This window comes from Panicum virgatum, chromosome 1N (assembly GCF_016808335.1).
Source record: "Panicum virgatum strain AP13 chromosome 1N, P.virgatum_v5, whole genome shotgun sequence".
Taxonomy (NCBI): domain Eukaryota; kingdom Viridiplantae; phylum Streptophyta; class Magnoliopsida; order Poales; family Poaceae; genus Panicum; species Panicum virgatum.
The window spans coordinates 43,140,271-43,167,427 of NC_053145.1; the positions used below are offsets into that span (position 1 = coordinate 43,140,271).

A 27,157-nucleotide genomic window follows, 5' to 3' on the forward strand; every position below is an offset into this window, starting at 1 on the left:
CAATCTCTCCCTTTTTGGTGATTGATGACAACACAACCAAAGCAAACAAGATGAATTGCAAGAATATGAAATTGATACCAATTTGAAAAGTTAGAAACTACTTAGCTTACTCGGATGACATTTCAATGCTCATTTTAAAAGCTACCGGCATTTGATTAGTCCATATGACGAAATACTTCCGGCTTGATAGCAATTGTGAAACAATGGCTTGTGGCCAATGTAAGACAATTGTGTGGTTTGAACCATATGAGCAATGAAAATTTTTTGTACCTTAGTCCATGGGATCATCAAATTGCACTTCTCCCCCATATTGACTAAGTACCTCCCCCTATCACCATGCATGCTTTTGCATTGCATTTTCCATTCCTCCCCCTTGCTAATGGCATCATTTACTCCAGACTATTTGCTTGCTTTTAGGGTACATTTCTCCCCCTTTGTCATCAAACACCTAAAAGCTTCATAACCACTAGCAACAAGGAGCATTAGTAGCAAAAGAAATTTACTAGTGATAGAGTGTTACACCAACTAGATTTGGCATATCTCCCTTTGTTTGAACAAGCTCTTCCTTTTTCAAAGCTTGTGGCACCTCCTATCTTGACACCAATTGTGATGCCAATTATGACTTGTAGGGTTAGTATTCAAAAGAAATTTGAACTCATGGAGATAGCTCTAGGTGACTACAACAAATAGTACTTGTAAAGCATATTAGTCACACAAACACAAGCTATAGAGTTAGCTCCCCCTAAATGTGTGCATTAGTGTTTGAATCACTCACAAATGTATGCACTTGTATTACACATAGTGGGGATTTAACTTTATAACTTGCTAATCATGGCACCATAAGTAAGCAATTGATATCAAAAGCATTTTTACCACGAATATGAGAGATATCAAATTGCAAGATATGCTATGGAAGACATATGCCATGTGAGAGAAACAATTAAGCTCATGTATGTTGCAACAAGATATGATAAAGCATAGACAACCTACCATATGAAATTTCTAGGAAAGCATATCAAATGAAAGATACCAATAGTAAAGATAAGATCATGCATTCCTAGAGAGGCATTGAGCTATAATGATGCATGAAGGATATCAAATGAAATTGAGATCATCCTTTTACCTTGCTCATTACCTCATATGTAGGGGAGGGGAATTTGGATCACTAATCTTTAATTCACAACTTGGCTTTAATTCAACTTTGCATGATGCATCCCTACTCATGCATCCCTAACCTTGCCAAGCCTCCAAATTCCCCATTATGCTTGTTTGGTACCTAAGTTTTAGGGATCCAAACCTTTTGAGAGCCATCCATGGTATGAATAATATCCTTGGGCACCCAAATAGGATGGTTCCATCCATATGTTCTCCACCCCATGACATGAGCCACCACCTTGCCATTCTTCTTCTTTTTAAGTATGTAGTGGTTGCTCTTTTGTTTGTTCTTGTGGGTGGGCTTGGTGTACATGTATGATGCCTTCAAGTATGGAGATGTATTTTTCTTGATCTCCTTAGCCTTCTTGTGTCCCTTCTTGCTCTTGTTCAAGTTCTTGGGCTTGTCATTTTCTTTGCCCTTTGCTTTGCCCTCTTTCTCCTTGCATTGGTAGGACTTGTGGCCTTCTTTGCAACACTTGAAGCAAGTCACGGTTTCTCCCTTCTCAAGCTTCTTCACGCCCGTAAGGGGGTTATTTTGAGAAGGTTGGGCTTGCTCTTGAGTGTACTTTCCTTTGAGCCGCCTCAAGTCCGCCATTAGCCTTTCTACCTCTTGTTTGAGCTCATCATTTTCCTTAGCAATGAGATCATCACATGTTTCTACAATCACATCCTCATTGCAAGGGGTTAGATCACAAGAGTTAGATGCATCTACCTTGATGATAGGTGTTGTACAAGGAATATTGCAAGGAAATGATTTATCCGATGATGATTCACGTTTAGATTCAAGACTCTCATATTTCATTTTAAACTCTTCATGCTCATTGTCTAACAAATTAAATTTGTTTAGCAAGTTCTCATATCTTGAGACAAATGAAGCATGAAGTTTTTCTTTAGCCTTGAGAGCTTTGATTTCTTTATTTTGTTTAGTGAGATGTTCTTGTTGATTATGAAGAAGTGTCATCATCTCACTAATTTCATCAGTTTCAACATCGGATTCATCATTGGAGGAGGAGTCATCACTTACATCGTTATTACCTTGTACCATGAGACACATGGGAGGTGGTGATGATCTCCGAGGGCGATGGGTGGTGGAGCTCTTGGAATTTTTCTTGTGACTTGAGCTTTCACTACTTTTCTTGGGCTTGTAGATGGCGGAGAGAGCTTGAGATCTTGATTCGTTCTTTTTCTTCGCTATCTTCTCCATCCCAACCGCACTCCCTCTAATGAGAGTTTTGTACCCAAGCTCATAGAGCTCATGTACATGCTCAGCAATCTTGCGGTGATGGTATAGCACGGCCCTTGGATATTCTTCATCGCTTGAACTTGATTCATCATCACTCTCATCCTCATCTTCTTCTTCTTCACTTGAGCTTAATGAGTCTTGTCGCCTTGGTTGATATTTTCATGAATGCTTGGCGGCAAGACTTTTGCGGTTTGAAGAAGAGGTGGACTCTTGTTCCTTCTTTGTCATTCCCATACTATACTCATGGGCAATGATTTGATTGATGACTTGGTTGGGTGTAAGCTTGACCAAGTCTTCTTTTTGCAAGAGAGCGTTGATGATGTCATAATCGGACTTGCGAAGGCTTCGGAGGATATTGCGGTTAATTTCCTCATCTTTAAGTTGATTGAGACCTAAGGCATTAATTTCATTGACAAGAGTATTTAATCGTGAGTACATGTCATGAGCATTTTCATTGGGAAGTTGCTTAAAGCTACTAAGCTCCTCGCCGAGAATATGATATTTTTGATTGGCAACATCCTTTGTGCCCTCATGATTCTCGACAATTTGCTTCCATAGCTTATGAGTATTTTCATTAGCAAAAACACGATTAAACACACTATCACATAGAGAGGACAATAGAATTGACTTAGCAATGGCATCATATTATCTCTCGGTCTTAGTCTCATTTTTCTTGACTAATTCGGTGACACGCCAAACATCAAGCCCACGAGCTTGGAGATGTGCTTGCATAAGCACTTTCCATCGTGGAAAACCCGTGCCATCGAAAAACGGAGCCCTATCAGTACTCATCCCTTCCCCGGACATGATACTCACTCGACGGTGAAGTCGACGGGTCTCCTACGAGCTTTCTCACAAATTTACCAATGGAATTGGCTAATCCTCGTAGGAGGTGTGAAACCAAACTCTGATACCAATTGTAAGGATCGCCGGGGTGTCCGACCCTAGAGGGGGAGGGGGTGAATATGGTCGCTAATTCGCTTTCTAACCTAGGGCTCAAACTACTTGCATAAGATAAACCTAACACGTTCTACACATGCAAGTTATGACTAAGGTTTATCCATGCTACTCTCTACTTACCCCAAAAGACTTGCAACCTATAGCCAATCCTAATCAAACTAACTAGGAAAGTAAAGGTCCGCAAGATAGAGTAAATGCGGAAACATAATATGGTAAGTAAAGAGGTAAGGGAGAGAATATGCAAACTCCCGTGAAGACACCAAGACACACGATTTAACGTGGTTCGGTTAGGACACCAAGTCCCTCCCTACGTCCACGACCCCTTGTCCAACAAGAACAAGTGTGATGCCGAGTCTCTTCGCTTGATCACCGTCTTGCGTTCGCCACCAAGGCTTTCAGCAAGAAAAGATTAAGTGGCGCCAAGTCACCAAGACAAGGCCACCGCCACCGTCTCTCTCAAAGCGTCACCAACGGCACCGTCTTCACTATCGGAGCTTCTCACCAAGAGGGGTCTCCTTCCCCGCACAAAGTGTCGTTGCCGCTCCACACCAAGTCGGAGGGTCACACGACGATTACAATGATTGCTTGCCGCAGCAAGACTTCTCTCAAGGGAGCTCTCGCAAGAATTAATCCCTATTACAAGCACTAAGCCTACTCTCGCAAGAGTGCTTAAGCTTATATGATGTACAATGAAGCTCTATGGTGGTTGGAGGTGTTCTTCAAGTGTAGTGGACTTCTCTATCTCTTCAGCAACTCCAGCACACACCAAATGAGGCGTGGGGTGGGATATATATAGCCCAACCCTCCAAAACTAGCCGTTAAGAAAAGCTGACAGATTTCCTTAGCACTGGTTAATCCGACGCTCTGGAAAATCGTCATCGCCGGTTTAACCGGTGAGTGCATTTTCCCAGCAACTAGTCGTTACTGCTCCAACGGCTAATTGATCAATTGCACCGACGCTCTTGAATTCATCGTCGGTTTAACCGGTGTATGTAAGCTCAGAAAACCCCCAAAAACAGAGTCTCTGGACAACTGCACCGACGCTTGTCTTCAGGCATCGTCGGTTCAACCGACGCTAAACCGTAGCCTCAGCTTCTGGGTCCATTGCACCGACGCCATCATTTTTCCCATCGTCGGTTCATCCGGTGCACTCTGCTGACTGAGTCTTCTCTGAACTCAATGCACCAGTGTATGTAATTTGCCTCACGTCGGTTTAACCGGTGAGTGCAAATTACTTCTGTCTTGGTCCTTTCGACCTGATTTCTTCGGGGTTTTGTATCTTTTCATCCCTTGGACCTATAAGCCTGATAATAATCATCTTAACACATATATTAGTCCAAGTGTTGTGTGTGTCATCAATCGCCAAAACATTATATTGAAATATGGCATGAGAGGCCATTTTCGCTACAACCACCAGTCACACCATTTTTTGGAAAACCTTGGCGTTGCATTAGATCCAGCAGGTACATCCAAAATGTTGGACTTGACATAGCTTGAGCCTTACAATAGAAGTTATAAATCTAACAGAAATTTAAATAGAAATCTCTCCAATTTTAATCATACTTAAATGATGCATATGAAGACACAAATTATACTTTTCAAAAAAGTTAAAACATATATTTAGTATTGCGGATACTTGCGGGACGTGTTTTGCTTTAAATTACATAGTCGCTCTCCTTTTAACTAGGGATGAAAACCAATTCACTTTCTCATAAATGTAGTCAATAGAGATATGTTACTAGATTCATCTCAAGATATTTAATTACCATTATCCAAATTCATCATAGTTTTAAAAACTTTTGGGCAAAATTTTTTGGCACCTTTTCCAACACTAATTATGAGTATTAAACATAGATTATTACAAAATTAATTACACAGATGGACGGAAAATCACGAGGCGAATTTATTGAGCATAATTAGTCCGTCATTAGAGATTATTTACTGTAGCACGACATTGTCTAATCATTGCATAATTATAGGTTCATTAGATTCGTCTCGTGATTTCACCCTGGGGTTATGGAATGAGTTTTGTCTGTTATCCACATTTAATATTTCTAATTAGTGGTCAAACGTTCAAAATTACTATAGCATGTGAAAATTTTTGGGAAGGGATCTTAGTCGAAACTTCACCTAGTCGATTCCGTTGGTGTTTCAACCCTCCGCAAATGAAAGTAAAACCTAGCCTACCAGGCTGCCCTAGCTAGAAAAGTTTCGAAAAAAATACCTCTAACAAATAAGAAGGGACATGATATAGGTTGGCTCTGGAAGGATGGTCTAATGAAGCGGGCATATTAGAATCTTTATTTTTGTTGCACTGTTCTTTGAATCTGGTATTTTAAAAGTCAGAGTTTTTTTTTGAGTTATAAAAGTCAGAGTTTGTGGTGTTGTTAAAATTGTACTACTTGTTATTGTTACAACGGTTTTTGAAAAAAAAAAAAGCAAAATCCATTCAAATTCATGTCTCGTGGGTTGACGCCATCCACTCGGCGGGCGCGGGTCCTATCACCGAGCGTAAGGCAAGAGGCCAAAGCCCTCCCGCCCCAAAAAGAAGGCCAGAACACCAGAAAGCCCAGCGTAAAAATCTGCCGCGGCAGAGGCGCAGATCAAACACCGCCGGGACGCAGCGCAACCGGCCACGAGCCCACCGGCCAGTCCACCACCGCAAGGCAACCGGCAAAGCTCGCGGCCGCGGGCCACCGCGCCGAGAGCGAGAAATCAAATGGCGCCGCTGTGCTCCGCTTCCCCGCGGCCGCTCGAAGCCCCAGGCCAGCGTCGCTGGTGCTGGCCCTGGCCTCGCAGGCGCTCGCCGCATCGCAGCGCCGCGCCGCCGACCTCGCCGTCGAGGCCGCCAAGTACGCCTTCTCGTCCCGCCGCTTCGAGCCCCGCACCCTCGAGGAGGCCCTCATGACCGGTCAGTGATTAATGCAAAATTAATAGCGACGGGTTCTGCTCCCAAAACGGCGAAGTTTTAGTGCTCGATTACTGAGTGAGATGCATGTGCGTCTTGCAGTTCCCGATCTCGAGACCGTCCCGTTCCGTGTCCTGAAGCGCGAGGCTGACTATGAGATTAGAGAAGTGGAGGTAATTGTTGTTATCAGTTTTCACCCCAAACGGTTAAAAAGGAATCCCGTGTGAAGTGTGATATGATAGTATCAGGTCCACTGAGTACCACTCTCTTTCGTTCTGAACTTTGGTCAGTCATACTTCGTTGCTGAAACAACGATGCCTGGAAGATCTGGGTTTGATTTCAACGGATCATCTCAGTCATTCAACGTGCTGGCGTCTTATTTATTCGGTAAGGTATTTGCCACGTTTCCACCATATGTCAGAAGTTCCTTGTTCTGTTGGTTAGTCTGAATTATAGGGGAAAATACAAAAGGTTTATTGTTGGGATGCTTGCCTGCAGAACGTAGCTTCAGAGAAAATGGAAATGACTACTCCTGTTATTACTCTGAAGGGTGAGCCCAGCAGTGAAACGATGGACATGACAACCCGGTGATAACAAAGAAGGTGAGAGCTGTATGCTTTTACATATGCCATTGTTTTTTAGTTGTATTTGTTTGGTGATTCATGGTAATTTATTATTGGTTAGGAATTGATGAAGTTTCACCTTTCCTTCAATTTTTTTTCCACCTGCAGTCAGCTGGTGAAAATAAATGGAAGATGTCATTTGTGATGCCAGCAAAGTATGGTTCCAACTTGCCTCGCCCAAAAGATCCTTCTGTGACCATCAAAGAGGTGCCCAGCAAAATTGTAGCAGTTGCAGCATTTTCAGGTCCGTATTTAGTACTTCCTTTTCATATCCACAATCCATTTCATGGTTGTACATTTTACTTCTGCTCTGATTGATTGAGAAGCTTTCCAATTTAAATTCAGGATCGAGCAGGTAATGTAAAGATGTTCTATGAACCTTTCCTTCTGCTTAAAATACTGAAGATCTTTTGCTGGAGATATCATACTGTTAAATAATGAATCAGCCAAACATGTCTGTGGTGCCTTGCATTATTACTAACCATATGCTTTTATTCAATCCGGAAGTGATATAGAAATAGAAGGCTAGGACATTGAAGTTGTGATGTTCCCTCACATTCGAAAACACTAACATGATCTGTATGATGGATTTCCTTTCATGGTAACACAAAAACAACCAGTTTTTTTTAAATAAAAATTTTCCAGATCAAAATGAGGCCTCCATATTTACCTTTATTTTACCTGAGAATGTAATGTGTTTTTTGTTCAAAATATAATAATAGCAAACTCTACCATTGTACCTTCAAATTTTATTTCAATTGAGAAAGTCTTCACGGCCATAAGCACCTCAATTTGTTTTTTAATGTTCTGAAGCTAAAATATGGACATACCGTTAGGTATATAGGTGTTTTATATGTGCTTGTATTGTATTACTTGTACCCAAGTCTATAGAGCCTATATAATGAAAGGTCACCCCCTCCTAGGGTGTGTGGTGTTTACCCAATTCTCTACATGGTATCACAAGTCCGGGCCTCTCCCCTTGCCCTGTCGTGCGCCTACCCTCTTCTGCTGTCCTAGCCACCGATCAAGGGATCCCCCCATCGGCGTCACCCCTTCTCTCCCTGCACCCTTACCCTAGGGCGCCGGCCACACCACCAGCCGCGCCTCTCCTGCGCGCGGGAACCCCTGCGCCGCCAGTTCCTCCACCAGTGGCGCTCCTCATATTGCATCTGCAATCATGTCGACCTCCTCCGCCACATCCATGGCGACTAGAGTCCCCACCAGCCTTCCTTTGTGGATGCATCAGCCGACGCCCTCTTCCTCCACCCCTTCGCCACGATCTTTGTCAATTCTCACATCCCCATAACATTGGATCTGCCGAACTCCAACTACAACAAGTGGTCGTCCTTCTTCAAGGCAATGTGTGGCAAGTTCGGGCATCTTCACCACATCGACGACACTGTTCCTCCTCGCCGCAGTGATCCCGCTTGGGAACAGGTGGACTATTGCTTCCGCACGTGGCTCTACGGCTCCATCTCCGAGTCTGTTCTTGACTTCATGGCCGAGGATCAGACTGCACAGCAACTTTGTGTCGCAAACGCCAACAAGTTCCAAGCCAACCAAGCCCCTCATGCCATCTTCCTGAGTGAGGATTTTCACTCCATGACTCAGGGTGATCTCTCTATTATGAAGTTTGGCAAGAAGATGAAATTGGCCACCGATGCACTCCGCGAGGTCGGACACCCTGTCACCGAGGCTACCCTAGTGGTGAACCTGCTACACGGCATCCACCCCAAGTTCAGCAACACCAAGGACATCATCGCCGGCACCAAGAACATCACCTTCGATGAAGCCCTTGATCAGTTCGCCCTCAAGGAGTTGCGCCTGGCCAACGAGGTGAAGATACTGTCCTCTACAGCACTGGTCGCCTCCACCACGAGCTATGGATCTTCCTACCGCTCCTCTTCCTCCGCTGTGCCGCCATAGCAGCAGCCACCACAGCAGCAGCAGCAACGGTAGCGTCGGCGCAAGAAGAAGGGCGGCAATGGCGGCGGCGGCGGTCCCCCAGCAGCAGTAGCCGCGCAAGCCTACTCCCACCGGCCCGTGGGTCTGCTTGTTCCCGTGGGACCCCTCCGGCGGCCAGGGCCGGTCCTCCACAAGTAGCGGCAGCCCCAATACTGGCGCTCCGGGTGGGAACATGGGTTGGCGCGGTCAGGGCCTACTGGGACCGGCTCCGCAGCAGGCCTACACAGTGTTCGCCCCCTGCAATACTCCACGCTGCCCAGCAGCAGTACTGGCAGCCCGCACAAACATGGGACCAGGCGGGTCTTATTGCGGCACTGCAGCAGATGCAGCTGCAAGGCTCCTCTCCATGGGTGATGGACTCGGGCGCCTCAACCCACATGCACTCCTCGGATGGTGTACTTGTCTCTTACTTTATACTTGTCTCTTGCTCACCTGCTTCACATGTTTCTATCTCGGTAGGCAATGGTTCACATATTTCCGTTATGTCTCGAGGTCATTCCATCCTAACCACTCCTGCATCAAAGTTTGCCCTTAACAATGTCCTTATTGTCCCTTCTATTGTTCGCAATCTTCTGCCTGTTCGTCAATTCACTTTTGACAACAACTGCTTGATAGAATTTGATGCCCTTGGTTTCTCTATGAAGGACTTCAGGACGAAGTGCGTGATTCTTCGCTGCAATAGTGATGGCGACCTCTACACCATCTCTGCTACCACTCCTAGCACCGCCCAAGCCCTTCTTGCTGCATCGCCTTCTTTATGGCACCAACGCCTTGGTCACTCGGGTCCAGCCACCATTTCCAGCCTTAGAAACAGTCATTACATAGCTTGTCATAAAATATACCCCACGATTTGTCACGCATGTTGCTTGGCAAACATGCTCGTCTCCCCTTCCCCACTTCTAGTTCACATATTGTTTCTCCTTTTGAGATTATTCATTGTGATGTTTGGACGTCTCCAGTTCCTAGCATCTCAGGCTACTCTTATTATTTGGTTATGCTGGATGATTTTTCTCACTTTTGCTGGACTTTTCCTCTCCATCGAAAGTCTGATGTGCATGGTCACATGGTTGATTTCATTGCTTACGCTTGCACACAATTTGGCCTTCGTGACAAATGCTTCTAGGCTGATAATGGCACTGAGTTCATTAACAAGTCCACCATACCCTACATGGCAGCTAATGGATCTAGTTTCGACTCTCCTGTCTCTACACCTCACCCCAAAATGGCAAGGCCAAGCGTGTTCTTCGTACTCTCAACAACTCTGTGCACACACTTCTCATTCATACATCCATACCGCCCCTTACTAGGCCGAGGCCCTTGCTGTAGCCACACATTTGCTAAACCGTTGCCCTTCGTCATCTATCAATGATGAAGTCCCGTACACACGCCTCCATCATACTCCTCCCACTTACGATCATCTCCACGTCTTCTGGTGCCTTTGCTATTCCAACCTTCAGGATACTTCTCAACACAAGCTAGCTCCTCGCTCGACCGCCTATGTGTTTATGGGGTACCCATCCTCTCACAAGGGATATCACTGCCTTGATCTCTCTACAAGGCGCATCATCATCTCACGACATGTTGTATTTGATGAGTTTTCCTTTTCCCTTTGCTCGGGATGAGCCTGTTCCTGAGTCTTCTTTAGATTTCCTCCTCGATGACGCGTCAGATATTGTGCATTGTCCTACTAACCATGCAGCAGATTCGACACGTCTGAGTTCTATACCTTCAGCGGCAGCTCCATGCTCCATGGATGTTGAGCAACTGCTCCCTGCTACCAGTCTAGGCGGGCGTGGTCTCGTGCCCCGTCAGGACCTTCTGCTTCCACTGCTGGTCCTTCAGCAGCTGTTGCACCAGCGCCTGCACCTGTTGCGGCACCACTAGCACCTGCAGCTCCTCTTATCCGATTCGGCCAGGTCTACAGTAGCCGCTGTAACGGCCCTCTCCCGGTGCGGCGTTTCCCTGCACCAACATGGGTGGGGGTGCTACAGCCGCTCGAGCCTCCTCCCTAGCCTATGCGCGGGCCGTCCCTGCCTCCCATACTGTGGCGGATGACTCGTCTTCAGACGGGTACCATTCAGGTTGTCAACTATCAGAATCTGTCTGGTTATCATATAGTTGTTTCTCCTATTCCGGCTAATTATCGTAGTGCTTTTGCTGATATGAACTGGAGAGCAGCTATGGCAGAGGAATTCCAGGCATTGGTAGATAATGGTACTTGGCGTCTCGTTTCTTGTCCTCCTGGTGCGAATGTTGTGACAAAAAGTGGATTTACAAGCATACATTTCACTCTGATGGCTCTCTTGCTTGTCACAAGGCTCGCTGGATTGTTCGGGGATTCTCTCAGCAGCATGGCATTGACTATGATGAGACTTTCAGTCCGGTTGTCAAACCTGGTATCATCTTGGACAGTTCTAAGTATTCCAGCTTCTCGCCAATGGCCGATTCATCGCTTGATGTGAAGAATGTCTTTCTTCATGGTCATCTCGACGCAACCTCCAGGTTTTGTTGATCCAGCTCTCCCGGATCATGTCTGTCTCCTGCAGATGTCACTCTATGGCCTGAAGCAGGCACCCCTATTTGTTTACAAGGATGGCGCCAGTATTGCCTATCTGTTGCTATATGTGGACGACATAGTTCTGACTGCTTCATCATGTGCTCTGCTTCATAACATCATTGGTCGGCTTCACACAGAGTTCACTATGACTGATCTTGGGGTGCTTCATCACTTCTTCGGGATTTCAGTCACATGTTCTTTAGATGGATTGTTCCTGTCTCAGCGGCAGTATGCTTTGGACCTCCTCCAACGCGCTGGTATGGGTGAGTGCCACTCTACAACAACGCCCGTGGATACCAAAGCCAAGCTATCAGCCACAGATGGAGCACCAGTGGCTGATCCTTCTGAATACAGAAGTCTGGCTGGCGCCCTTCAGTATCTCACTTTGACTCGCCCTGATTTTGCATATGCTATTCAACAGGTCTGTTCATGCATGATCCCCGTGAGCCCCATCTTACGCTTGTAAAGCGCATCATGCGGTATGTGAAAGGCACACTCTCCTTTGGCCTTGACATTGGTACCTGACCTGTCGACACCCTCATAGCTTACACAGACGCAGATTGGGCTGGTTGTCCTGATTCCAGGCGTTGTACTTCGGGCTACTGTGTTTTTCTTGGCGACACCCTTGTTTCTAGTCGTCCAAGAGGCAGACTACAGTTTCTCGTTCTAGTGCTGAGGCGGAATACAGTGCAGTGGCTCATGCTGTGGCCGAGTGTTGCTGGTTGCGGCAGCTTGTCCAGGAGCTTCACATCACTCTCCCGAAGGCTATGCTCGTCTATTGTGACAATGTCAGTGCTGTCTATATGACAGCCAACCCTGTTCATCATCGATGAACGAAGTTCATCGAGATTGACATTCACTTCGTCTAGGAGAAGGTGGCTTTGGGACAAGTTCGTGTTCTACATGTTACTTCTTCGCATCAATTTGTTGACATAATGACTAAGGGTCTTCCTGTATAGTTGTTTACTGATTTTAGATCTAGTCTTGGTGTCCATCAGGCTCCCCCAGCTATTGCGGGCGGGTGTTAGATATATAGGTGTTGTATATGTGCTTGCATTGTATTACTTGTTCCCCAAGTCTATACGGCCTATATAATGAAAGGTCACCCCATCCCCCCACGGCCCCACCCCTAGGGTGTTTGGTGTTTACCCAATTCTCTACACATACTCTCCTAAATGTGTACATTTCCCTTTTAACCTTTGCTGATTTTTAGGATATCATCACTTACAAACTCGTAACTCCTAACTATATGGCAATGCGATCTTTATAAACCATGCTGCCACTCTCATGATCCATACTACTTTTCTGTTGAAACAGGTCTGGTTACGGATGATGGAATAAGCACGAGGGAGTCCAAATTGCGCGAATCTCTTCAGAAAGATACTGAATTTAGAGTCAAAGATGGTTCGCTGGTGGAAATTGCACAGGTATAGCTTCTAATATTGTTATGAGCCTTATTTTGACCCAAGTTTATACGAGGAATGTTATCAGAGCCTTATTCCCAGTTTTATGAATTGCAGTATAATCCGCCTTTCACACTTCCATTCACAAGGCGTAATGAAATAGCATTGGAGGTTGGGAGGAATGATATATCCTCCTGATGTCCTAGATTAACAAATAAATTGTTAGAATTTGAGAGTATATGCGAATGTCCATTTTTTTTTGAAACTGTACAGTGGGGGAGACCCCCACTATATGCAAATGTCCATTGTCCCTGATGTATATATATGACATATCCATGTTCCCTATTTTGTATATATGTAGACATATTATTTGTCACATGCATATCTTACCGAACTGTAAATTGAATGTTAGGATCTTCTAAGTTTATTTTAACTCTGGTCTCTTCATTTGTTAGTTGTATGACAGTATCATAGCAGAAGATTGGCCTATCTTATGATCCCTGTCATAAGGTAAATTTTGAATTGTGACCAGAACTTTTCTCTGGACATCTGATTAAAATATGGGCTTGTCCTTTTCTTTCTCCATCTGTAATTCTTTTGACATTATATTGACGTGGAATAACTTTTTTACTTTTTCACCAGAAGGGAGTAGTTAATAAGGGTGTCCATGAATTGCACTTATCAATATGCAGCTCTTTGATGTCTGTATGTTGTTTCTTTAGGTCCAAACTCTGGATCTTGTATAGTTGTGATCTTTGTGCAGCACAGGGAGCAAAGGGGATATATTCTAACAAATGAATGATTTACAGGTTTCTTGTTTTTAAATCATTTCGTGATTAAGTATAATAATAAATGCTCTCTGTCATGTGGGGCCGCCATTATCAGCGGAGGGCCCACATGCGCCGCGCAGAAGGAGGCGATCAGGAGGCGCCTGCAACAACCGCAACAACCAGTGTCTAGATCTCAGGACTTTCTATTCAGTTTGTTTCTATGTTTTGCAAAGGCCTGCACGCCTATATCTAGATGTACTCGGATATTGTGAGATCAATCAAGAATCATAAACCCTAATCCTCCCTCTTTCTCTCTAGTCTCCCTCCTTCACCATTGGGCAGCCGGGCAAAAACCCCGACGCCGTTACCCGCCGCGACTACGAGCTACGTAGTCGAGGTCCTGCTGTCTTGGGTCTTGACGCCCTTGAAAACCTGGTATCACGATCTAGGACTTCCTTGCCTAGCCGCCCACCATCCCCATCGCCCCACCCCAGCCCGAACCCTGTGCCATCTTCTCCACGTGATGCTACCGCCATGGCCGATGACAACACCGTCCAGAACACCCTCGACACCCTTGCCGCGTCCCTCAAGGCGTTGCTGGCCTCGGTGGAGGCCAACGCCCAAGCATTTCAGCACCTCCATGAGGCGCAGAAGCCGCCGTACTCGACGTGGTAGAGTGGTGATCACTCGGGCTCCGGCGAGCACCATCAGGATCGCCCGCCAATGTTCCAGAAGCTCGATTTCCCCAAGTTTGATGGCAAGTCGTTTCCGCTCATATTCATAAATCGATGCGAGTCCTACTTTCGCCAGCAACGCATCATCCCGGAGGAGCAAGTCTGGATGGCATCTTACAACATGGAGGACAACGCTCAGCTCTGGTTCATGCAGATCCAACAGGAGGAGGGCACGCTCCCGTGGCGACGCTTCACCGAGCTATTGAACCTGCGCTTCGGACCGCCGCTCCGCTCCAACCCCTTGGGCGAACTCATGGCGTGCAAGCGAACGGCTTCTGTCTCCGACTACCAGAGCCGGTTCGAAGCCTTCCTACCTCGCGCCGGCGACCTCACCGAGGCGCAGTGTAGCAGATCCACCCAAATTAAACCGGCTTAAGTGCGCTAACTATCATCTTACTGAATAATCAAGTTTCCACGCACTTAAAATGGTGTAATCCGGCAGTCCGTCGGGTAATTCCCGATTAAACTACTGTACTCCAGGATCACAATTGCACTAGAAGACTCGCACGAAGACGAGCACAGGTGACACAAGCATACAAATATTTTCAAAATAATTTACAATACGTGTTTTACATAAAAGTTTTGAATACAAACAACAGAGTTCAAACACAGCGGAAGTTGAAACCGAGTTCGAAATACAATAAAGTACTATGAACGACGATAAAAGTGGGCCTCACATCTTGCCCACGATGTGCTGCCAACTGGCCTGAACTTCACGGAGAAGACGGGACCCACTCGACGGTCCACCCAGGAGGAAGCGGTTGTCCAATCCAGGACGCACAAACCTCCTCGAAGTCAGCGGGAACACAACCTGCTTAAAAGGGTTACAATAACAACCCTGAGTATACTAATACTCAACAAGACTTACCCGTCTATGGGTATACTTAGCCCATTACCTAGACATGAAAAGCTCTTTGGCTATGGAGTTGTTTTGCGGAAAAGCTACTAATACTGAATCCTTATTTTCAATATTTTAGCTCCAATTGATTTGACAGGTACAGACTAGGTTCGCCTATTTCTCTAGAGCATACATGGTTGATCATATTATCTTTTAGTAATATACAACTCAATATTTCCATTCCAGTCTCATTCCACTTCTTTACTACGATGTGACAGAGAGATCAAGGTTCTCATATCCGCGAGTCACGGCGAATCGATCCGATTTAACCTTGCAAGGTGGACCTAACTCACACGCCAAGTGCGACCCTGCCGAGTCACACCGAGCAACTGTTCCCACGTTTACCCCGAAACCTGAATCAAGCCCGCCAGCACCTAGATGATGAGCCCCACACAGCGAACACTCGGTGAACCCGTGGACGACTACAACATCCGTCATCCCTACCCAGCACCGCAGGTCGAGAATCAAAGTTCGACGCAATTTAGGTAATTAGTTTACTGGTTTCAACTACCTCCTACTCCCGGCATGTGGTTAGTACTGTTCAATCCTCGATCAATAGTGCCAACAACGGTACGGTCCTCAATAGACACAGGTGGAGTCTCGGTTTTTCCTTTAATCTATAGCCATGTCCAACTTTCCTCCACCCGGTCTCCACTTTCAATCATACAGTACTCTTTTCACATAAACTTCTGAAATAACAACCCTATATCTCGCGGGTGACAGGAAATCACCCGTCTTCTACCGAATCTTATTTATGCGTAGCAGTGCTATCGTCATGCACATATTAGTAGAGACACTGGTGTAATCTAGGGATTTTGCATCTAGGGTTCCATACAACTCCTAGAAACTTAATGCACAAGTACATAATTTAATAACACTTTGTAAATTTAAAGTAAGGGTTATGCTTCGGGGCTTGCCTTGCAGGTCAGCGGGGTTAGCAACTTCTTCGGGAGCGTGCTCAACGGTTTCCTCATCCTGCTCTTCTGCTTGCGGCTCCTGGACCGGCTCAGCAACTAGCTCGTAGACGGCTTCGTTCGCGGCATCTACACGTATGAAAAAGGATGCCATGCAATAATTAAAATGGTGCAATGAAATGCTACAAGCGTTCATGATGCAATGATATTACCGAAAGAAAGATTATTTGGCAACGTAAAAAGGAAAACTGCGGCTAGGAGCGAAATACGTACAAGAACTCAACTTGTAGACATTAATAAAGTGACAAAATTTTACTAGCATGAAGATACATTGATGTTATATGCAAGAAAAATTTATTAACTTTTATTACAAAAAGAAAACATTTATTTTTGCCCTAGCAAAATAAACTGGACAACAACAGATCCACAAACATGCATATAGGCTATGTAACTGAAAAATTTTCAGTGAACTACACACATAAAGAGTAAGCTACCACAAAATTTTCAGGATTTTTAGACAAACAGAACAACCGATACAAAATAAACTAGCTTAACCACAAACCAAAATTTTAGCAGGGGAAAAGTGACATTTCACATGTATGATTATTTTTCCTCTGAATATCTCGATCTAAGCAACCCAACAAAATTTAGTTTGCATTTTTCGCATTTTTCTTTAATTTGTTATGCATTTATGAAATTTCAGCCAAAATAAACAATTTCGGAAAACAAAACAAAAACTAAAAGGGGGGCTGAAAGCCGGGCCCCACATGTCACTGGGAGCTCGGCTCCCAGAGCCCTCCCCTGTTTTTGCCCGCGCCATCGCCGGCGCGCGGCCAGGCCATCCCGCGGCGGCGGCGTGCCACGCCGGCGGGGGCCGGCCGGTGGCGCTGCGCCGCGGGCCCGCGGCCAGGGCGGAGCGGGGATGCGGGGGCGCGCGCGGGGCAGGGCACAGGGGTGCGCGCGTGGCAGGGCACAGGGGTGCGCGCAGGGCAGGGTGGCGGCGGACGCGGGCATGGGTGGCAGCGCGGCGTTCTCGTCGGCGGTAGGCCAGGCCGGCGGAGGGGCGGAGCGCGCTCGTGACCAGGGGGCGAGGCGGCCCCGAGGAGCACGGCGGCAGCCCACGGGCCCGCGCAGTGCGGCCCCGCAGCGTGCGCGTGGTGGCGGCATGGCCGCCACGGCGGCGCAGCAGCACCCCGGCGAGGGTGGTGCCGAAAACGGAGGGGAAAAGGGTCGGGGAGCTTGAGGGAAGTGCGGGGAAGCTCACCGCACGATCAATTTGGATAGAGGAGAGCCGAGAGAGGGAGCTCGATGGAGGGGCGGAACTCCGGCTGGATCGGCAATGGCGGCCGCGGCGTCACAGGCCGATTCGGCCGGGTTTGGGCGCGGCCGAGCTCAGGGAGGTGCGGAGTGGGTGTGGGGTGAGGTCGCGCGGCTCTGGGCGCGAGGAAACGCGGTGGGATGGTGAGGGGCGGCCGAAATCGACGCCGGTGACGAGCTCTGCTCGACGAGCTCGACCCGAGCTGGAGAAGGGAGAAGAAGGGGATGGATAAGGGCAATGTGGCCTTGGGAAGAAGATAGGGACACGTCCGCGCGGATGGCGAGAATCGCCGCCGGCCGACGCGTGGAGTCTCCGGCGGTTGGTCACGGTATGGGCGCCGAGCACACTGAAAGCACAGGGAAACACAGTGATCCTTTTGATCGATTTTGACTCACGTTTGATCGTCTGAAACTCAAAATTTCATATCGCAACTTGAAATTTGGCGAAAATAAAAGTTGTAGAGGAAAAGAAGATCTACAACTTTTGTTTTGGGCAAAAGTTGATTTGAGGCTCGGATCAAGGAGAAAAACGTAGTCGAACACGGCTAAAATGATGTTTAACACGCGAACTCGGTTAACACTAATGACGTGCTTAAGCCATGATTAGCGATTAAACACGTGATTAGCGAGCACGATTAACACAGGGGTGTTACACGCAGATGGTGCAGATCTTCACCGCAGGCCTTCTTCCGCCGCCTAGCCTCGACGTGGAGATCCACAACCCGTAGTCCCTTGCCGTCGCCATGAGCCTTGCCCGCAAACTGGAATTCCACGACCAGTGCACGGTGTCGACGGCACCGGCCTCGGCGTCGGCGCGACCCAACCAGCGTGGCATCCTTCCCGTGCCCCAGCGATTGCTGCTTCCCGCACCACCACCGCCGACAATCGAGGGCCGGCCGGTGAAGCGGCTATCCCAAGCCGAGATGGAAGAACGCCGCCGTCTGAGGCTGTGCTTCAACTGCAATGAGAACTTTGGGCGTGGCCACAATCGTGTGTGCCAACACATCTTTCTTCTCGACCTAGCGGCGGAGGATGACACCGAGGACACAGAGCCGACCGGCGACAACGGCGATGACCCGCAGATCTCCCTGCACGCCATAGCCGGGGTCCGCTCCAGTGAGACCATGCAGATGCGCGTTTCCATCGGCGACAACTCCCTCCTCGCACTGCTCGACTCGGGATCGACGCACAATTTCATCTCCGAGAGCGCCGCCGAGCGCACTGCACTGCAACTCCACGTCAGGGCCAAGATGCAGGTTACGGTCGCCAACGGCGAATGTGTTCCGTCCCCTGGGGTGTACTGCGCCGTCCCATTCACCATCGGGGATGAGACGTTCGCCACCGACTTCTTCGCGCTTCCTCTGGTGGGCTACGATGTCGTCCTCGGCACCCAGTGGCTCGCCTTGCTCGGGCCGATCTTGTGGGACTTCAGCGCGCACACCATGTCCTTCTAGCGCGAGGGGCGTCGTGTGCGCTAGCTCGGCATCGCAGGGCCATCTGCGCCGATCCTCCAGTCCTGCTCAGGGAGGGACATCATGGAGGCTCTCCTCCACGACTTTGCCGCCATCTTCGCGGAGCCCTCCGGCATGCCACCGCCGCGCTCTAAGTACCACTGCATCAATCTTCTTCCTGGCTCCGCTCCAGTGGTGGTCCGCCCATACCGCTACCTGGCCTCGCACAAGGACGAACTGGAACGCCAGTGCGCGGCCATGCTCACACAAGGGATCATCCGGCGCAGCACCTCGGCATTTTCCTCGCCGGTCCTCCTCGTCAAGGAAGCGGACGGAACGTGGTGTTTCTGCATCGACTACCTTGCCCTCAATGTCATCACCATCAAGGACGCCTACCCCATTCCCGTGGTGGACGAGCTCCTCGACGAGCTGTTCCGCGCCCGCTTCTTCACCAAGTTGGACCTTCATTCGGGCTATCACCAAGTCCAGATGCACTTCGCCGACATTGCCAAGATAGCGTTCCGCACGCACGACGGCCTCTACGAGTTTCTGGTGATGCTGTTCGGCCTGTGCAATGCGCCGGCGACATTCCAGGAGCTCATGAACGACATCCTGCGTCCGTTCCTGCGCCGCTTCGTCCTTGTCTTCTTCGACGACATACTGATCTACAGCGACTCCTGGGCGGCTCATCTCCGTCACGTCCGCACCATGATCAAGATCCTGCAGCAGCACCGCCTCTTCGTCAAGCGCTCCAAGTGCGAGTTCGGCGTCACCTCCATCACCTACTTGGGTCACGTCATCTCGGCTGACAGAGTGTCCATGGATCCGGCCAAGGTATAGGCCGTCGCGGACTGGCCACAACCGCGCTCGGCGCGCGCGGGTTGGGGCTTCCTCGGCCTCGCCGGCTACTACCGCAAGTTCGTCAAGGAGTTCGGGACGATCGCTGCCCCACTCACGGCCCTCCTTCGCAAGGACGAGTTCGCCTGGAACGACGACGCGGCTGCTGCGTTCACCGCCCTCAAGGCTGCTGTCACATCGGTGCCCGTCCTCGCCCTTCCGGATTTCACACAACCCTTTTTGGTGGAGTGTGATGCCTCGACTTACGGTTTTGGAGCTGTTCTTCTGCAGGGTCAGCACCCGGTGGCGTTCTTTAGCCGCCCTATGGCGCCACGCCACCGATCCCTGGCGGCGTATGAGCAGGAATTGATCGGCCTCGTCCTCGCCATCCGTCATTGGCGCCCTTACCTCTGGGGACGTCACTTTGTGGTGAAGACGGACCACTACGGCCTTAAGTTCCTCCTCGACCAGCGCTTGGCCACCATCCCTTAGCATCATTGGGTGGGCAAGCTTCTCAGCTTCGACTTCACCGTCGAGTACAAGGCTTGGAGCTCCAACACGGTCGCCGACGCCTTGTCTCGCCGGGACACCGACGACGCGGGACTCCTCGCCATCTCGGGGCCCCAGTTCGACTTCATCAACCATCTGCGACTCGCGTCGGCCACGGACCCAGTCCTGGTCGCTCTCAAGGCCGAGATCGCCGCTGATCAGCGCCTAGCCCCATGGTCCCTCATCGACGGCATGGTGGCGTTCCGGGGTCGCCTCTACTTCCCGCCGGCCTCGCCACTACTACAGGAGGTCCTCGCCGCGGTGCACAACGACGGTCATGAGGGCATTCAGCGCACCCTTCATCGACTCCGGCGCGACTTCCACTCCCCCAAATTGCGCCGGACCGTACAAGACTACATGCGCGCATGCCTCACTTGCCAGCGCCACAAGTCGGAGCATCTCCATCCGGCGAGTCTCCTTCTACCACTCCCGATGCCGACGTCTGTCTGGGCCGATGTTGGCCTTGATTTCATTGAAGCTCTACCACCGGTCGGCGGCAAGTCGGTGATCCTCACGGTGGTAGATCTGTTCAGTAAGTACTATCATTTTATTCTGCTGGCTCATGAATACTTCACAGAATCAATGGCACAGGTCTTCTTCGCCGAGGTGGTTCGCCTCCATGGTGTTCCCAGTCGATGATCTCTGATCGGGACCCCGTGTTCACTTCGGTCTTCTGGAAGGAGCTCATGCGGCTCACGGGAACCAAGCTCCACATGACGTCGGCCTTTCACACATAGTCTGATGGGCAGACCGAGGCGGCCAATAAAGTCATCGTCATGTACCTCCATTGCTTCACAGGAGATCGCCCTCGGTAGCGGCTGTGATGGTTGCCGTGGTCGGAGTACATCTACAACACGGCGTTCCAGACGGCGCTCAAGGACACACCGTTTCACATCGTCTACGGCCGCGACCTGCCCTCCATCCGTTCGTACGAAGCCGGCGAGACGCGCGTGGCGGCGGTGGCCCAGAACATGGCGGAACGCGACGAGTTGCTCGCCGACGTCCGCGTTCGCCTCGAGCAAGCGCAAGCTGTCTACAAGCGCTTCTACGACAAGCACCATCGCGCGGTCCAGTTCTCTGTGGATGACTGGGTTTGGCTTCGTCTCCGTCATCACGCGCCGGCGTCGCTACAAGGGACCGTCATAGGGAAGCTCCGCCCCAAGTTCTATGGCCCATACCGCATCTCCGCCATCATTAACGAGGTTGCCTATCGCCTTGAACTACCCCCGGGTGCGCGACTTTACGACGTCTTCCACGTCGGCCTTCTGAAGAAGTATGTGGGCGCTCCTCCTTCTGCGCCGCCGGCCTTGCCGCCTACACACAATGGCGCCGTGGTTCTGGAGCTCGACCACGCGGTGCGCGCTCGCCTCGCCAGGGGTGTTCGCCAGATCTTGGTGCAGTGGAAAGGTGAGCCCCCATCATCGGCTACTTGGGAAGATGTTGACAGCTTCGTCGAGCGCTATCCATCCTTCCAGCTCGAGGATGAGCTGCTCGTCGAGGGGGGGAGAGATGTCATGTGGGGCCGCCATTATCAGCGGAGGGCCCACATGCGCCGCGCAGAAGGAGGCGATCAGGAGGCGCCTACAACAACCGCAACAACCAGTGGCTAGATTTCAGGACTTTCTATTCAGTTTGTTTCTATGTTTTGCAAAGGCCTACGCGCCTATATCTAGATGTACTCGGATATTGTGAGATCAATCAAGAATCATAAACCCTAATCCTTCCTCTTTCTCTCTAGTCTCCCTCCTTCACCATTAGGCAGCCGGGCAAAAACCCCGACGCCGTTACCCGCCGCGACTACGAGCTATGTAGTCGAGGTCCTGCTGTCTTGGGTCTTGACGCCCTTGACACTCTCCTTTTTAGTTTTTTACCCTCAATTTCTGCATTCCCTGTGAGCAGGGAAAGATAACTCTGCTTTTAAGTTTTTACAAGGGCCTGATTTATACATTGACTGACAAGGATTTGTGTAACTTATATTCTTTTTATGCAATTTTTATGTGACCTATCTTTTTTAGCAAATATTGCTCCTTACAGTTGCACTAAAGCACCAGATTCCATCAGAACTCTGAAGTTAAGTGTGCTTCAAGATCCCATCAGAGGATTGACCTCTTGGGAAATCCTCGTGTTGCATTCCCTTTTTTTGAAGGGCGGACCTGGTGCAGCGGTAGAGCCTACCGTCTGTAACAGGAATGTCCTGGGTTCGAGCCCCAGCCTCTGCACATTTGTGCAGGAAATACTTGGTGCTTAAAACAACCCGTCCCTAGACCCTATGCAGTGCGGGAAGCCTACGGCACTGGATATGCCCCTTTTTTTACAGCTGCAAAGTTCATTGGAAATTACTATCCAAATTGAAAATCTCATAATTTCCCTGGTCGTACCAGTCATCCTCGCATAATGATGTATTTCCAGTTTAATCTCATTATGATGTCACTGAATTGCTTCTCCTTTAAATTTCTTATTACATGTGTGTGTGACATTTCCCACTTTGCTGTATCTGTTAAGAACATTCATCGGATATCTCAGATTGGTTTTGTAGATGCATTTGGCAGTAGTTTTGCCTTCACCAGTCATATGTACACTTAGGATGCTTTTGTCTTTGGAAATACCATACATGTGTATAATACTCTAGTAGTTTGAGTTGTGGACACCTCCTTTTTGGTTGTTTGTATGTGTGAAAGCATAATGTGCTATATATAGGTGTGGCTGTCAACATTGCTGATATCAATCTCAAAACAAGCAAGATATGCCTTCATTGTTGTTTTCACCATTGCATCATGGTATATTTATTTATAGCTACTAAGAATGGTTTGTCTTGTTTTTATGTCTGGTGGAGAAGTTACCTTCTGATTTAGCTGACATTAGTCTAGCCTGCGAAATTTATGCAAACCATCTGTGATGCTACAAGAGGTATCTTGCTATTTCAACTAAGCAATGGGCGACAGCACTTCGTGGGTGCCAAAATACCGAGCCATTGAATTGGTCCACTTATTATATCAACAGGTAGGAGGAAGCTGGCATTTACAACTCTGTTAGGCTTCCTATATATTTGTGCGCACTGCTTGTGGTTTGAGCGCTTGTTGTTTTATGGTTCTCTGCATCCATTGGTAGGATATCAGGATACCAGGAATAGATGGCGACTGCCAAGAAAAGCGCTTTCTATGTTGCATTGGTATACAGTTGCTTCCTCGTGAACTATGCATGTGACCATGGTACGTGCTTTATTTGTCCTGGATTCTTATAAACAGCATCATAACCAAAAAGTGTCATTTCGCAGCTAGTCCATTGTTTAGCTGTGGTATGGTACTTGATATATTGTGAACAACCCATGAGACAGCAGCACAAGTCCCATACCACGTTTTTTTAACCTAGCTAGTTGTTCTAGTGTTTAGCTGCCTTTATGGTAATCTTGGTGACCTTGTTGAGAGATCATGTGCAATGTTTAATATTAAAGCTGCAACTGCCCTTGCTACTGTTTGTAGTTTCCTCCTTTTCATTCATAGAGACATTTTCAGAGGAAATCATTGAGAAGAATAATCTAACTAAAAGAACTCGAGGGGGAGAAAGTGCTTGGCGGCTCATTTCAAAATTGCTCATTCGTTTTTCTTTCAAAATCAAAGTTCGCTGATTTTGAGTGAAAGTCACTTCAGGCTCGGCTCGTTAGGCCCGGTTTGATGTTCGATCTCAAACGATACAGGAAACTACAATAAATAACAACAAAATAAAATCAAGGAAAGCTCGAAAAAAATGGTTGGGCTGGATCATTATCCACCCCATAGTAATGACAACCAAGAAAAAAAGTTTGGTGCTGCGTCGCAGTGATGGTTGGTAAAAGTAAATTAATACATACCAGAAAAATAGGTGAAAACTGTAAAAATTAGAAGAGCATGTTTCTCACTTGTGCTCATAGAATTTGCATCACAAGCCTAAGAACCTAACAAGTTGTTGCGGTTGATATCTGATAAGAGCCTATTTTTGACTTGAAGCAGATGGTGTGAGATTTGGTTACAGTGGGAGTACTGGTCCAAAATATTGGGGGAACTTAAGCCCTAATTTCACACTTTGCGCAAAAGGAATGAACCAATCTCCGATTGACATTGTGAAAGACAAAGCTGTCTACAACCCGCAGTTGGATTCCCTTGAAAGGGATTATACTGCTACAAATGCAACTATTGTTGATAATGTCTTCAACATTGCGGTTTGTTCTGAACCAAGTAGTTATTTTTAATTGTGTCAACAAACTAAAATATGTACATACAACTATTGGTTAATCCTTACTATGGAAACATATTATTTTAGTTTTGTGGTTGATAACGATATCCATTTGCACTATTCCTTTTGCATATAATTGTGTTTTCTTCTCAGTTGTGCGTAAAGATTTGATCTCCACTGAGGAACTGTGGTCTTTTACAACGTTAGGGAAAAACTATATCTTCAAAACCAATAGACAAAAGAGATTGTGATATGATTCGTTCACCTTATGTCACTTCCCATTGATTTTTCAATATGAATAATTTGCTGTACAAGTGCGTTACAATGACACTACTGAGACCGTGAAGGTGGGTGGGATAAAGTATAAGCTGAAGCAATTGCATTGGCATTCAGCCTCGGAGCACACCATCAATGGCCAAAGGTTGCATCTACACCTTGATGTAGTTGTAAATCGTGGAGTATCTGCTGTACTAAGTGTACGCACCCATGACTTGCTCTGAGTCCATGATAGGTTTGCAATGGAACTCCATATGGTTCACTTCACCGAAGAAGGCAACATTACTGTTGTGGCAATCCTTTATCGATATGGCAAACCAGACCCTTTCCTTTTCCAGGTAAATATTTGTGATAGGAACAAGGACTGGCTATATCATTTATCATCTATGCATTGCATATTGCATGATATCAAATAGTGGGAGTATACACTGTAGTAAAGGGAGACTAATTTAGCATTATATTATTTCCATCATGTGATGAGATGTCCTTGCAGAATTCACCTTGTACTATGACTATAGTTCATATAATTTTTGCATTTTGGTCAGTCATGATTAGATGTTTGATACAAAGACGCAAACTTCTACTTATAACCAGGAGCTTCTGACCACAAGAAGCCAGGAACTGAATGAACTGTTCATGGCTAGTATTTTTCTCTAAAATTTCACGGCTTGTAAATGATCTGCCATTGGCATCTGAACTGGATTAGCTTTTGGTGTAGTTGCATGCTTAATGTTTGATGATATATTTTGTGTGACTCAGATAAAGGAGCAGCTGGCTGAATTACGTGCCGAGGGATGCAAGGCTGAGAAAGGCGATCCTCTCCCTGTTGGAGTGGTGGACATGACAGAACGAAGCAGGGTGGAGATAGATACTACAGATATGTTGGATCCCTCTCTGCACCTCCATGCACCGAGAATGTGATCTGGACCGTCCTTGCTGAGGTAACCCATGTTATGTACTAGAAGCATTGTGAAAAGAATCCTCACTTCGTTTAATTTATGCTCTGAAAATTACGGATGCCTTCGCACATACAGGTAAGAGAAATGAGCAATGAACAAGCTGCTGATCTGATGGCCCCTTTGGAGGGGAGTTACAGGCACAACTCCAGACCGCTACAGCCACTGAATGGTCGCATGGTTCAGCTCTATGACAGGTCTCTGAAAATCCGAAAAGTGATGTAGCCTACTGCAGCCGGATCTACTAATGATAATGCATTGGCTCGTCGCAAGCCCTGAACACCAAATAGCGTGTAAATCAACATGGTTGGCTGGAAGCCTGTAACCTGTAGCTGCCATTGTCATCATTTAATCCTCTGTTCCGCCATTAGTTCTATTTCAGCAGTCAGTTTTGGCACTTGTTACAGCGAAGTCATTGATTTGGTGCTTATTCGAAAGTGCTCTGTTACATTAAACCAAATTACTTTTTCTTGGGTTGTTTGTCCGGGATTTGTGGTCCGCTTTTCTTCTTTTGACTGCGTTTTAACTTACTCTTTCCCTTTTAATTGAAAAGTAGAACTCTTGCTCAGTGCCCAGTTCATTCCAAAAACATTAAACAAGTTTAATTTGATTTAGTTGTAGAGCATTATGGCCGAGAGCAGTAAATTAAAAGAGAAAATAAACCATTGGAGAAAACAATAAACATTCAAAAAGTTTAAGGAAGTGAATAGCTCGGCTTAAAAAAGTGAATAATAAAAAATAAGGGCCCATCTGGGTTCGAACCGGAGACCAATCGATCTGCAGTCGATTGCTCTACCACTGAGCTATGGACCCTTTTGTGCAATGTTGAACAACCTATTATCTGACCTGTGAACCTACTTCCCCTTAGTTCTCACAAAAATCTCCCAAATTCTTCCCAGTTCCCACCATCTATCTTCCCGTCAATGCCTAAAATTACCTCAAATTGACCGGTCGCCCAATCCGAAGATTCAATTTTTTTTTTTGTGTTTTGAATCCGAAAACCCAGAGATAGATAGATAGATAGACCTTGATGGATGGATCAAAAACCTCCATCACTAAATAACTAATAAGCACGTAATATTGGCCAAAGCCCACATATTATTATGCACACTAGTGTGTGGGAATCCTCTATTGGATATGCCGTGCCTGACATGCGTTAATCAGTGCTAAAATAAAATAATTAAATTAATGAATGATGCGATGCATATCCATCCATGGAGGCTGCACGTACTATATAAATCGATCCGATTCTGATGTATCGGCGCACAACTCACTCACCCTGCAGGCCTGCATATACACTAGCTGCGTACTCACAAGTCACAACGAAGTAATCCTACTAGCTAGCTAGTAGATCGAGCTGTGGTGTGGCATGGCCGCTGCAAGGACGACCTCCTTGGCGCTCCTCCTCTTCGCGGCGGCCGTCGTCGTCCTC

The 27,157-nt window shown here is 47.5% G+C and overlaps 1 non-coding gene and 2 pseudogenes across 1 annotated transcript; 2 read left to right on the plus strand and 1 right to left on the minus strand.

The window, feature by feature from the left end:
* Positions 1–5,931: 5,931 nt before the first annotated feature.
* On the plus strand, positions 5,932–13,395 carry LOC120655941 (annotated as a pseudogene).
* Positions 13,396–21,255: 7,860 nt separating this feature from the next.
* On the plus strand, positions 21,256–26,155 carry LOC120653543 (annotated as a pseudogene).
* Positions 26,156–26,466: 311 nt separating this feature from the next.
* Positions 26,467–26,538, minus strand: TRNAC-GCA. Its single transcript has one exon. It is a non-coding gene; the product is annotated as a tRNA-Cys (tRNA).
* Positions 26,539–27,157: the final 619 nt, after the last annotated feature.